This window comes from Protomyctophum parallelum, assembly GCF_964188405.1.
Source record: "Protomyctophum parallelum genome assembly, chromosome: 17".
NCBI classification, from domain to species: domain Eukaryota; kingdom Metazoa; phylum Chordata; class Actinopteri; order Myctophiformes; family Myctophidae; genus Protomyctophum; species Protomyctophum parallelum.
This window is the reverse complement of record NC_139719.1, coordinates 11,102,189-11,115,218: the sequence shown is the minus strand read 5'-3', so window position 1 is coordinate 11,115,218 and position 13,030 is coordinate 11,102,189.

Sequence of the window (13,030 nt, the reverse complement as noted above, 5' to 3'; positions counted from 1 at the left end):
TTTCTTTGATGTAGGCTATATACTATAAATACCCATTTGTGGGAGTGTAGATCACATTGAGTGACAGAATGGCGGCCATTCTGAATGTGTCTGGTGTGTAATAGTATAATACATGACCAAAAACCTTGCATGTCTATAGATAGGCCTATGCATATTATTTATAATGATAAATGACCAAAAACATTTATAATTATAGACATGCATAGTATTTATAATGCATCAAATATGTATTTATTATTAATGTATTTATTATTATATGGCGATATTACTGGTCTTATTTTGGCTTGTTTTTTCGAGGGAAGATTTGGCTTATTTCTCTCACAAGAGCTGGCAACAATGCTGACACCCACCGTCCCAGTGTTGCCATGTCCGCTTATTATAAGGGACTTTGGTCTTGTTTTTCTGTAAAGTTGCTTTATAAATATTGGTAGTTGCGGGTTGCGTATTTTGGGGCTGGTTTCAAATTAGCCCTACAAGCAGAACCCAATGCTACTGAAGTTTCTGACATTGAGCATGACAGAGCATGGGGTCCTATTCCACCTCCACCCTGCCACTGGGTACGCACACATAAATAAACGTAAATACCTTCGGAAACGTCCTTCTGCGCTCTTTGACGGCTTCTTTTCCTTTGAGGGCTTCTGAATCTGTGAACTATAAGCACCTATAAATACCACTGCAAATATCTCCTGTGGCGCGGAAGCCGTTAAGTATTTTTGACTGATTTGGTCGCTTTGATTCTTCTTTTCCTTCCTTGTTTATTGACAAGTTATTATTGACATCTCATTGTACCGCCTATCTGGCTAGCTAGTGGCGCTATAGCTATGACAGAGCAGATCAGAGGCAGGAACGTAGCCGGCACAAGCCAACCGCACATCGGGAGGTGGTACAATAAACGGTAAATAAACAAGAAGAATCAAAGCGACCAAATCGGTCAAACAAAGATTAAAAATACTTAACGGCTTCCGCGCCACAGGAGATATTCGCAGCGGTATTTATAGGTAGGTCTACTTATAGTTCACAGATTCAGAAGCCCTCAAAGGAAAAGAAGCCGTCAAAGAGCGCAGACATGACGTTAACGACGATATTCATGTCCGCGTTCTATCATTTCAATACTAAAATATAGATACGCACAGGGACCCTACGCAAAGTTACAATGTTACAAAGAATATTCCACATTTTGTCAATTTTTTTTCCATGTTTGTTTCGACAATAATCTACAAGCTCACAACGCGTCGCATTGCAACGCGTTGTGAACTTGCAGATCTGCTATTTTCAAAATTCAAATGGCCTAGTCAGGCTTCTTTTGGGCTTGTTTTTCATGGACCTTGTTGCTTGTTTCACTCACACAATGTGGCAACAGTGCTGTCTAGGAGTACTACTGAGTGACTCTCGTCTCCTCACAAGTACTAAGTAGAGATAATCTTGAGGCTAACTGTTGACTTTCAGGTAAGCGTCTTTGTTGCATATTACCCTAAGTAACACTAGCATTGTATTTGTACGACACGTATTAGTATCGTTGTATCGTGTGCTAGCATCGGGGGCTACATGCATGCTAACGTTACCTCCGGGACCCAGAGTTAGCAAAAGTAACTTTATCAATGATAAAGCCGAGGAAATCAAAAACAATCCTCGGGAGCTCTGGAAGCTACTAAACAACCAACTAGGCTGTGGTCAGGAACTAAAAACCAGGTTTACTAACATAAACATCAAATCGAATAACACCCTCATCACTGACAAGCTTGATGTAGCAAACCACTTGAACATCTTCTTTACAAACATTGCAACAATGCTGGTTAACAAACTGCCCTCCCACTCTGGGCGTTTTGGTGTAGAGCACATCAAAGCCTTCTACAAAAACCTAGGTGTTTGTAAAGATGATTTTAAAATGGCAATGGTAACAACTGAGGAGGTACTTAAAAAACTCAGTGCCCTCCAACCCCACAAGGCCACTGGCCATGACAATATTCCCTCCAAATTTCTCAGAGACTCAGCCATTTCCATAGCTCCCGTCATCACCCACATAGTAAACCTCTCCATCAAACAGAGACAGGTCCCCCAAGATTTTAAACTGGCCAAAGTAACCCCCCTGTACAAAAAAGGGAGTAAATTAGAACCCTTCAACTACCGCCCTATTTCTATTCTAAGCTCCATCTCGAAAGTGATGGAAAAAATAGTCTATGAACAGGTTGAAAAGTATCTTGCCACTAATAAATTGCTGTACGAGTTCCAATCTGGTTTCAGAACATCCCACTCCACTGACACATGCCTCCTCTATTTGAGCAACCACATCAAACACGAGGTGGACGCTGGAAAATACTGCGGCATGGTCATGCTGGACCTCCAAAAGGCTTTTGACCGTGAACCACTCCATACTGGTTAACAAGCTTAAAGCTATTGGTTTTGATAGCACATCAGTGAGCTGGATGCAATCCTACCTGGAGGGAGAGAACAGATGGTGGAGGTGAACGGAACACTGTCCCCTCCCCTCCCAGTGAGCTGTGGCGTCCCACAAGGAAGCATACTAGGGCCTTTACTGTTCCTAATATATGTTAATGACATGACATCAGCTTGTGACTGCAACTTGTTCCTGTTCGCAGATGACTCAGCATAGCTGGTCTCGGACAGGAACAAACTGCAGGTTGAAAAGACCCTCAGCTCTGAACTCGGTAGAATATGCACCTGGCTCGCTGATAACAAACTATCCTTACACCTGGGAAAAACTGAATCCATTCTCTTCGGATCAAATAGTAATCTCAGCAAGGCAGATGGCTTCTTGGTTAGAGTGGGTGACAGTATTATCACACGAAAAGATCAAATTACCTACCTAGGTTCCATCCTGGAGGCCAATCTTTCCGGTGATAAAATGGCCACCAACGTAATCAAAAAAGTCAATCAAAGAACAACATTCCTTTACAGGATCTCCTCACTGGTCAGCAAAGACACCTTGAAGACCTTAACAGGAGCCCTCGTACAAGGTTTCTTTGACTATGCATCCACCTCTTGGTACCACAGCACCTCAAAGGCCCTTAAAACAAGGCTACAGACCTCCCAAAACAAACTGGTCAGGCTCCTACTTGGCCTCACCCCCGGAACCCACCTCACCCCTGCCCACTTTGACAGGCTGGGATGGCTTAGGGTCGACGACAGAGTACAGCATCTTGCAATGGGTCTGGTCCACAAGATTCGATACACCACCAAGATACCCATGTACCATGTATGTCTAAATACTTCCTTAATGTAAACGAAGTCCACACCCACAACACCAGAGGGGGAGGAGTGCAACAAACCATGTACAACCCAGATTCGGCACAAACGAGGGACTAAATTATTTTCGCTCCTATGCCACCAAAATGTGGAACGCCCTACCAACAGTCATTAAGACATGTGAATCCCTTGACTCCTTCAAAACCGCTCTCAAAGGGCACCTACGGATGGCTGCAATTCGAAACTGGCCTCTGTAAAATCTGAATCTCGGATCGTGACAAATCATGACAATGAACACAATGTTTTGGGCCGATCAAATCATTAGAAAGAAGAAAAGAAAGTCAGGAGACAACACTATTTGTTTTGTTTTTCGTCTTATAAATGATTTGATCGGCCCAAAACATTGTGTTCATTGTCATGATTTGTCACGATCCGAGTTGGCTTTGTCCGTGGCGTAACCGTCTTTAAATAAATTAAATAAGAAGTGCCGATGGGAGGAATTGCATTGGGTTTTCATTTCCTGGGCCACTCGTTTTTCCTAAAGGGGGAGGGACTGCGGCGCTCTATAGGGGCTTGGCCCAAAGAGCCTCCTAATAAAATATTCAATCAATCAATAAATAGCCTATACTATTTTCCAAGTGTCTGTTTTCACAACTGAGCACAAATTAAATATAGAAAATGTTTAAGTTTGTTTTTACTTAAGATTTTACATATTTGATGTGGCTTTTGTTCTAGACTAGAGGTACTAGACACTTGATTTATATTGAACTATTTTATAGGGCATAGGCTTGTTTCCGTTGTCGTCCTCTGTATAATATCGGAATCGGTCAGAATCAGTATCGGCAGATTTGACCCTGCAAATAATCGGATATCGGTCATAATTTCCTAATCGTGCACCTTTGCAAGCTACGTATCATTTCAAATAAAAACAGAGAATAATTTGTACAGTGTGGGGGAGGACTTTTTTCCAGGGGCCAGTTTCGAATCGCAGCTTCCCGTAAGTGCTCTTTGAGAGCGGTCTTGGAGCAGTCTAGAGAATCACATTTCTTAACGGCTGTTGGTAAATCATGCTTACTTGTGAACGGTTTCAATTTACGCTCCCAGAAATGGTTGCACTGTACGCTCCCTGCTGCTTGAACTGAGGCAGAACATTAAAAACACATTGGTTACTTTCACCTTATTCACTTTACACCATTGTTCCTTGTGTAAACTTAAGTTAAGTGTGATTTCTTCCCTAATGCATGAATCCCATAATCTCCAGATTCACATGTTGGAGAGTTGGGCTAACACCACTATGTCTCCAGTTATTAAAGTCCTTCCTTATTCACTTGATTTCAGAGCAGTGTGAGGAGTCCAGACCAGGTGAAGATGAACTCTCCAGAATCATAATAACTACAATACCCATGATGCATCACTCCCAGGAGAAGATGATCTCTCCAGACTCAGCCAGGGAAGCTGGAGACGTTTCTATTAAACGAGAACCTGAAGACATTTCTATTAAACGGGAAGCTAAAGACATTTCTATTAAACGGGAAGCTAAAGACATTCCTATTAAACAGGAACCTGAATACATTTCTATTAAACGGGAAGCTAAAGACATTTCAATTAAACCTGAAGACCAGCCACACCTCAGTAAGTTTCATGTGCTCTTCCTTTCTTTAATATATTCTGTGCTGTAGTGCTGCCACAATAGAACACCGAAATCTGACGTCAATATCGGTAGAGGTCCACGGTTTCTTTTGTACTTTTATTTGTATTATAATCCCCATAGGGGATCTTAGATCGCCTCATAAGAACTGTGTTTTATTTGTATTATCATCCCCATAGGGCGGATCTTAGATCACCTCATATTACAACTGTGTTTGAAAAATAGGGGACTGCCCATAGATCCGAAGTAGTAGATCCGTTAGTCCGAACATGCATTAAGGTTGGCGAACATGCATTAAAGTTGGAGACCATGCATTAAGGTTGGCGAACATGCATTAACCCAACCATTGGCATTGGCGTTAATCTACGGCAATTAAAAGCAATTAATAAATGCTACGCTTAGCGCCAATGCCGTAGCTCTACAGCAATTGGGCTTCATAGTGCTTTTGATTGATCAAGTCATAATGCTACTCACGTTAGCGTTGGGTTGCTAGAAGAAGAAATGCTTTCTGGTAAATCAAGTTTACCCAGGGTAACTGGACTAAGCATCAGATACTTGTTTACAGCCAGGCCCTGTTCATAGAGCATTTCATGGTAGTGTTTCAATGCCTTGTCCAAGGGCACTTCAACTGTGGTAATTTTAACGTGTCGGACCGCTGATTTGAACTGGCGACCTTCCGGTATCAAGACCGCTCCGCAATCCGTTCGGCCACCGCTGGTGCTGTCAATAACACAGGATCACGCCACCATGATCATCGCCCATAAACACCCATTCTGTTTCTTTCAATTGTCTGTATCTCCTAGTCATTGTCTCAGATGGCATTTTTGGTCAAAACAAGGTTTATTCCACGGCCCAGAGCAGACTCTGTGATGCCTTCTATTAGACTCCATTAGACCGGAGGGTAAACAAGGAAGAGATCTTGCATCCTCACACACCCTCACACACCCTATCATAAGTTCATCACGTCCGGTCTGGAAATTTTGCTCTTCATAATAAGAGCTGAACAGGGAAAAGGCAGTTGAGGAGGATGGTGTGGTCTACTGCGTAAAATGCGGCTGACAAGTCCAGGAGGATGAGGAAAGAGGGGGAACCATCAGCAGGTTATCGGTGACTCTGACCAGTGGTATTTCTGTTCTGTGGGTTGAGTGGAATCTGGATTGAAATTTCTCGAAGAGGTCATTGTGTTTTAAATGTTTAAGTTGTGCGGCAACCACTTTTTCCAGTACCATGCAGAGGAACGGCATGTTGGAGATGGACCTGTAGTTGGAAAGTACTTATGGTTCAAGGGTAGGGCTGACCCCAAAAAATTTATTAATCGATGTTCAATCGATACGCACGGGAATCGATTTTTTTATTTTGAATCGAATAGTCATTAAAAAAAAAGCGTCCGCTTTTGGTCCGCGAGACGGCCCCATTTGGTCCGCGAGCCATGCTCGCGCCTCGCAGCACCGCAACGCCTCCTCCCCTCTCCCCCTCGTGGTGGTAACAACAAGGAAGGAAGTCAACACAGCAGCCTGCAGTCATGCCGCCACAAAATAAATCTAAAGTGTGGTTGCATTTTAGAATATGCAAGGAGAACAAAGAACAAGTGGTTTACAGTATCAACTATGTGACAAGAAATTGGCGTATCACATACGTCATACGGGATGGCCCAAGTGGGGCGAAAAATCCGCGGCGAAATTTCACGCATGGGACGGGGGAAAAAGCCCCTGACCTCCTGGGCTCCGAGGGACTTCCAGGCGCGCTAATTTGAGCCGCGGCCATCCACACTTTTCTACCCCAAGAAAGAGCCTCGTCGGAAGGGTCTGAGAGCGGCGTAGACCGCGGCGCAAATTAGCGCGCCTGGAGCTCCAGGACTGGTGCTTTTTTTGGTGTTTTCACATCTGAGTTTCAATCGGAAGAGAAGCTAAATCCCTACATTTTCTGGTTTATAGGCTATATATTTTTTTTTTTGAGAGGTAATGCCTGTGTCAGGCAGTTGACTTGTCGGATGTTTTATTAAGCCTAATTATTTGTGCGTCACTGCTTTCATGAAGGCTGCAACAGTTGTTGCTTCAATGCTTATCGTTTTAAATAAATGAGACCAATCCAAGCATGCCTTTCTCTCCGCTATTGTTTAACCCATTCTGACCTGAGATCAGATTCATACGAGGTTTCCGCCGGACACACACTGGTCTGACGAACCAATTCTGACCTGAGATCAGATTCTAAAAATGTCAGTCGTTCTTCGATTATTTTCAAAAATAGCAGACCTACAAGCTCGTATCGCGCCACTCGGTGGCGCGATATGAGCTTGTAGATCTGCTATTTTTAAATAGCTAAAGCATAACATGATGCTGACACCAAAATGGGTGCCCGATCAGAATGGGTTAAGGTGCGCGCATCGCATCGCGCACCTCCCATGCCCCCCCGCCGTTGGGTTTCGAAGCGTCGACGATCGAAACAAATTCATATCGAAGCGTCGATCATCAAAAACGTAATCGAAGGTCAGCCCTAGTCAAGGGTGTTTTTTTTTCTTCAGGAGGGGAGTATTGATGGCTGTCTTTAAAGCAGGTAGAACATGGCTGGCTTGGAGGGAGTGGTTATTGGCTGTGGTGATACAATTTAGGCATTTAGCAGATGCTCTTAATCCACAGCGATTTACATTAAGCAAGATCAGAAAAAGCATCCCATACATACAAGTAGTTTTCATGAAACGTGTAAGCTAAGGACGTAACAGTGGAATCTCTATATAATGAATCTATACATATACCCATACTATACTATACATATATACTGCTGTGATAAGTCCTAAGTGTGATAGGTATATAAGTGCTATGACTGCATACAATGTGATTCTAGTGCTGTCTACATCACATGCTCTAAGTCTGTATAAAATGCTATCTAAGTCTACAAAAAGTGCTATCTAAGGGGCTAGGGTAAGTCCCACCCCTTTTCCCCCTCACTGTATACGTTTCTTTTCCCTTTTTACCTCCTTTATGATGAATTATTCTGTTTGGCTATATAGAAGTGTCTATGTGTACGTCTCTAAATGTGAACAAGGTGGACCCTCTTGTAAAGAAGTGTAATGCTTTATTGGGTCGTCCACTCACAGTTTGAGTCTTTGTATTGAGTTGTGCTGGAAAATGTACTGTAATTCTGCAAACTGTTAATAAATATTTAAATCAATACATCAATACGGGCCATGATGTAGTCTGAAAAGGTGGGTTTTCAGACTACGGCGGAATATTGGGAGTGAGGCTGCAGTTCTGATTGTAATGTAAAGTGCATTCCATAGTTTTGGGGCCAGAAGGGAGAACAGTTTGGAACGTGTGAAGCGTCCCGGCGTTTTTAGAGAGGGTACTTCCAGCTTCCCTGCGTTGGCTGATCCGAGTGCGCGGGAGGGTTTGTAGGGTTCGATCATACTTGCAAGATATGGGGGAGCCATGCCTTTGGTTGCTTTGAATGCCAGCATCAGAGTTTTGTATTATGCATGGAGACGTGAGAATTTTGGCGAGCTGCGGCATTTTGGATCAGTTGGCGAGGCTTAAGTGCACATGCCGGTAGGCCAGTAAGGAGGGAGTTACAATAGTCAAGTTTTGACAAGACTGTTGTCTGGATTAGGAGGTGGGCTGACTCCTGGGTGAGGAACGGTCTAATTCCGTCCGTTGTATGTTAGAGTGTGAAACTACAGGATCGAGTGAGAGCTGTGATGTGTGTTTTGAACGAGAGCTGACTGTGCAGGACAACACCTACGGAACTAGTTAGCTCTTGCACGGAAATAGTTGGCTCCAGATGGGGGGGCTTATGGCAGTTATGTGGGTTTTCAAAAGCTGTGGGGAAGTGGTCAAGGGCGCATGTGGATGGTTTCATCTTGGTGATGATGGCCTCTACCTGTTGCTGAGATATGTTGGCCAAGCAGTGGAGAGGCTGGGAGATCGCTCGCTGGTGACAGTCAGGGCAGGTGGAGCAGATGTTGTTGACCTTTGACCTGATGGAATCGAGGAGGCTGTTGCACTGGGAGATTGTGGTTAAAGGAGGTTATTTATGGTGGAGAAAAGTTGCTTTTTTATTTACTTCCAAATCAGAGCTCAGTTGTGAAGTATCATGTTTTTAAATTGTTTCAGAATTTTCTGATTCAAATAAAACATTTGCGGTAACCATTATTCATTTTGGAGTTAAAGTAACTATATATGGGTGCCGGGTGGTCCAGGCCCATGCCACACAGGCTATAGACTCTGGTCTGGCCTGACATGTTTGAGTCCTGTTCATGACGACATTTGCTGCATGTAAACTAAATACATGACTTCAAATTATGTTATTTTAGTATTTTGTGGAAATCTTGCTAAAACGTTGAACGGTAACCTGTCGTTAGTAACTGTTTAGTCAATCCTATCTTGGTAGATAATAGCTCATTTTGTACATGGAAGAAGAATGGATTTACATTTTAGAAATCCAGTGTTGACCATCATGTTATGTTTCTGCTCCTAGACATCCTGCACATGGTTGTGTGTAAAGAGGAGGTTTCACCTAAACGGGAGAGGAGCCCCAGTCTGTTCCAGGAGGAACCAGAGCCTCCACACATTAAAGAGGAACAGGAGGAGCTTAAAGATGAACAGGAGGAGCTACTTCAAAGACCAAAGGAACCTGTTGGGTCAACGTTGACATTACTAGCAGTGAAAAGTGAAGATAATGAAGAAGACGCCTCTTTCCACTGCTCTGAAGTTGAAGTTGAACTTGAATCTGACACTGAAGTCACTGATGATTGGGATGAGACCAGTGGAGGTCAGTTCTTCTCCTGTTCAGAGTGTGAATACTCCTTCACAGCTCAGGTCTTCCTCCATAGACACATCAGGAATAGTCACAATGACCTCTACTGCCGAATGCTGGGTAATGGCCAGATCACCTCAGAAGCTCTATCTGCTCTATCTGATCAGCGCTGCTGCCGGATGCTGAGTAATGGCCAGCTCACCTCAGAAGCTCTATCTGCTCTATCTGATCACCTCTCCTGCCGAATGCTGAGTAATGGCCAGATCACCTCAGAAGCTCCATCTGCTCTATCTGATCACCTCTACGGCAAAGTGCTGAGTAATGGACAGATCACCTCAGCAGCCTGTCAGCAAATCACCAACTCTACAACCAGCCAGAAACAAGGAGACACTGATGAACGGAGACCTTACATTCATCAACGGTTTACCTATACTTTACCTGAACTAAAAGAAGTACAGACACATCAGCTGACTTTCACAGGTAATAAAACACACATATGTGAACACTGTGGCAAGACTTTCAGTGAGTCATGTGACCTGAAGAGACACCAGCGTGTCTATTCTGGAGAAAACCCTTTCGAATGTAAACATTGTAACAAGAGTTTCAGTCAGTACAGTTTTCTGAAGACACACCAGCGTGTCCACACTGGAGAAAAACCTTTCCACTGTAAACATTGCAACAAGTGTTTCAGTTTGTCAGGTACCCTGAAGGCACACCTTCATTCCCACTCTGGAGAAAAACCATTCCACTGTAAACATTGTGACAAGAGTTTCAGACAGTCAAGCCAGCTGACCAGACACCACCAGAGTGTCCACACTGAAGAAAAACCTTTTCACTGTAAACATTGTGACCAGAGTTTCAGTATTTTAGGTACCCTGAAGGCACACCAGCGTATCCACACTGGAGAAAAACCTTTTCACTGTAAACATTGTGACAAGAGTTTCAGACAGTCACGTTCCTTGAAGAAGCACCAGCATGTCCACACTGGAGAAAAACCTTTCCAATGTAAATAGTAAAGAGAATAAAGAGTTTCAAGTAGGGATGCACCGATCCGATACTCATATCGGAGATTGGCGCCGATCCAGGCTAAAATTCTAGATCGGGTATCGGATCGGTGGCCGATCCATTATCCGATCCGATCATTATGTGTAATTACAGTATGAAAACAACTCTACCTCCTCTGTGACACAGCAGTGTAGTATTACTGTGGAATGCAGCCAGGCTAGCCTGCGCACACATTAACCTGGTCTAATTGTTGCACAGTTATTTAATAAATAATTCAGTGCATTTATATCTGTGTTACATTTTGTTTTACAAAGTTGGGAAAGTAATGTTTAAGTCAAGCCTTGATGTTGCCTTACACAAAATAATGATTCCAGACTCCACACAGTGAGGCATACAGCTTAATAGGTTATTACGTTTCTTTGTGGGGGGTATCGGATCGGTACTCTGTATCGGCAGATACTGGACCCCCATGTATCGAAATCGGTATCGAATGCCAAAAAGCCGGATCGGTGCATCCCTAGTTTCAAGAGACACCTTCGTGTCCACACAAAAAAATGCTCACTGTAAATCAGAGGCGTCTGGGAGAAATGCGAGGCCCTGTGTGAGATGTGGGGGGGGGGGGGGGGGGAACAATATGCGCGCGCGCAAATTAATACTTACTTTTGCCTTCACTTTCCTACAAATATTATGCCAGGTAAGAAATTGACATGCACTGCCTAATTTAGCAGCTTAACAGTATGAATGCAGATTGGTCCTCCACATTATGTTTTTTTATTTGTAAGGAAGCTATTAAGTTAACATGACATGAGTCATGTCAAGCAAGCTGTCACAGGAGGGGTCTCTGAGGCTGACACTGTCTGATGATCTATGTGAGCAATTTAACTTGTCTATGTATTACTCTACAACGAATACCAATGGAACTCAAACCTGTTGCCCTGATCATAACTGATAAAACCACCACCCAACCAGTCTGCCCTGCAGTGCAGCTCAAATTACTGGTTATAAAAGTAAAATGAACAGCTGCTTGTGTTGCTGTTATTTGTTATATTAAGTATCACATTTGCTTGATTGCCTGCAGACAGTTTAGGCTCATACATAGTCTGGATTTTCGGTGGTGGGGTGACCACCGCTCCGGGGGTGAGCTGACCACCGGAGCTGAAATAACTTTGAGCGGTGAGTACAAACAGAGAGAAGGGCTGGAGCGGTGGCGGTGGTTTGCTCTTCACCGCGGCTCGTGACGTCATGTTGTAGTTCGGTGGTCACCTCACCACCGAAAATCCAGACTATGTATGAGCCTTTTGTGATCTATCAAAATTCATTGTGAAATCATGACACTGACTGACTGGACTGACAGAGAGACTGAAAGAGAGAGAGAGGTCGTCGGTCCATGCGTGACAAATTATTTGAAATAAAACCTTTTTTTTTGTCCACACACAGTCCTACATGACATGACGGCATACCTTTTCACTTCACTCGAGTGACGAGTCGTTTTGTTTGTGAGCGGAGCCGATGTGCACTCAATTAGCTCACTCAATGTGTTCAACTTGTTTGTGTTTCCATTGTGTGTATAATTCGACTGCATACGTTGCGCTGTGGCGCGGCCGATCTACAAGCTCACAACGCGTCGCGCTTCAACGCATTGTGAGCTTGTAGATCTGCTCTAATTCTGCAGCGCAAGCCAGCACGGCACAGCGCAGCGCAGAGGGGGACAACAGGGGGGCCCACGACTGGACAGGGCGTCCAGGCACTTAACGGTAGGATGAAGAAGTGACGGCGGTTGGAAGGAGGAGGCGACGCGCGGCCGTTGGGGGGGGCCCAAACCGACCGCAGCTTAAATAGGTGAAAATGGAATGGGCTGCGATGCGATATTTTCAGTGTTTAAAAAAAAACAAAAACAGTCCCTCCCCCTTTCAGAACAACGAGTGTCCCAGGAAATAAATCCCAATGCATTTTTCCCATTGGCATTTCTTAAAGTATTTATTTAAAGACGGTTACACCGCGGACAAAGCCAACTCGGATCGTGACAAATCATGACAATGAACACAATGTTTTGGGCCGATCAAATAATTTATAAGAAGAAAAACTAAACAAATAGTGTTGTCTCCTGCCTTTATTTTCTTCTTTCTAATGATTTGATCGGCCCAAAATATTGTGTTCATTGTCATGATTTGTCACGATCCGAGTTGGCTTTGTCCGTGGCGTAACCGTCTTTAAATAAATACTTTAAGAAATGCCTGAGTTAAATGAACGGCGATTTCTTTTCCGGGTCTCTCGAGGGGGCGGGACTGCGACTCTATAGCTCGCGCTATAGAACAGAGGCCCTGTGCGGCGGCACCATTCGATCTACCCTAAAAGCGGCCCTGCTGTAAATCATAGGGAGGCCGATAGACAATGAAAATATTATGGATTATTATTAGAGATGGG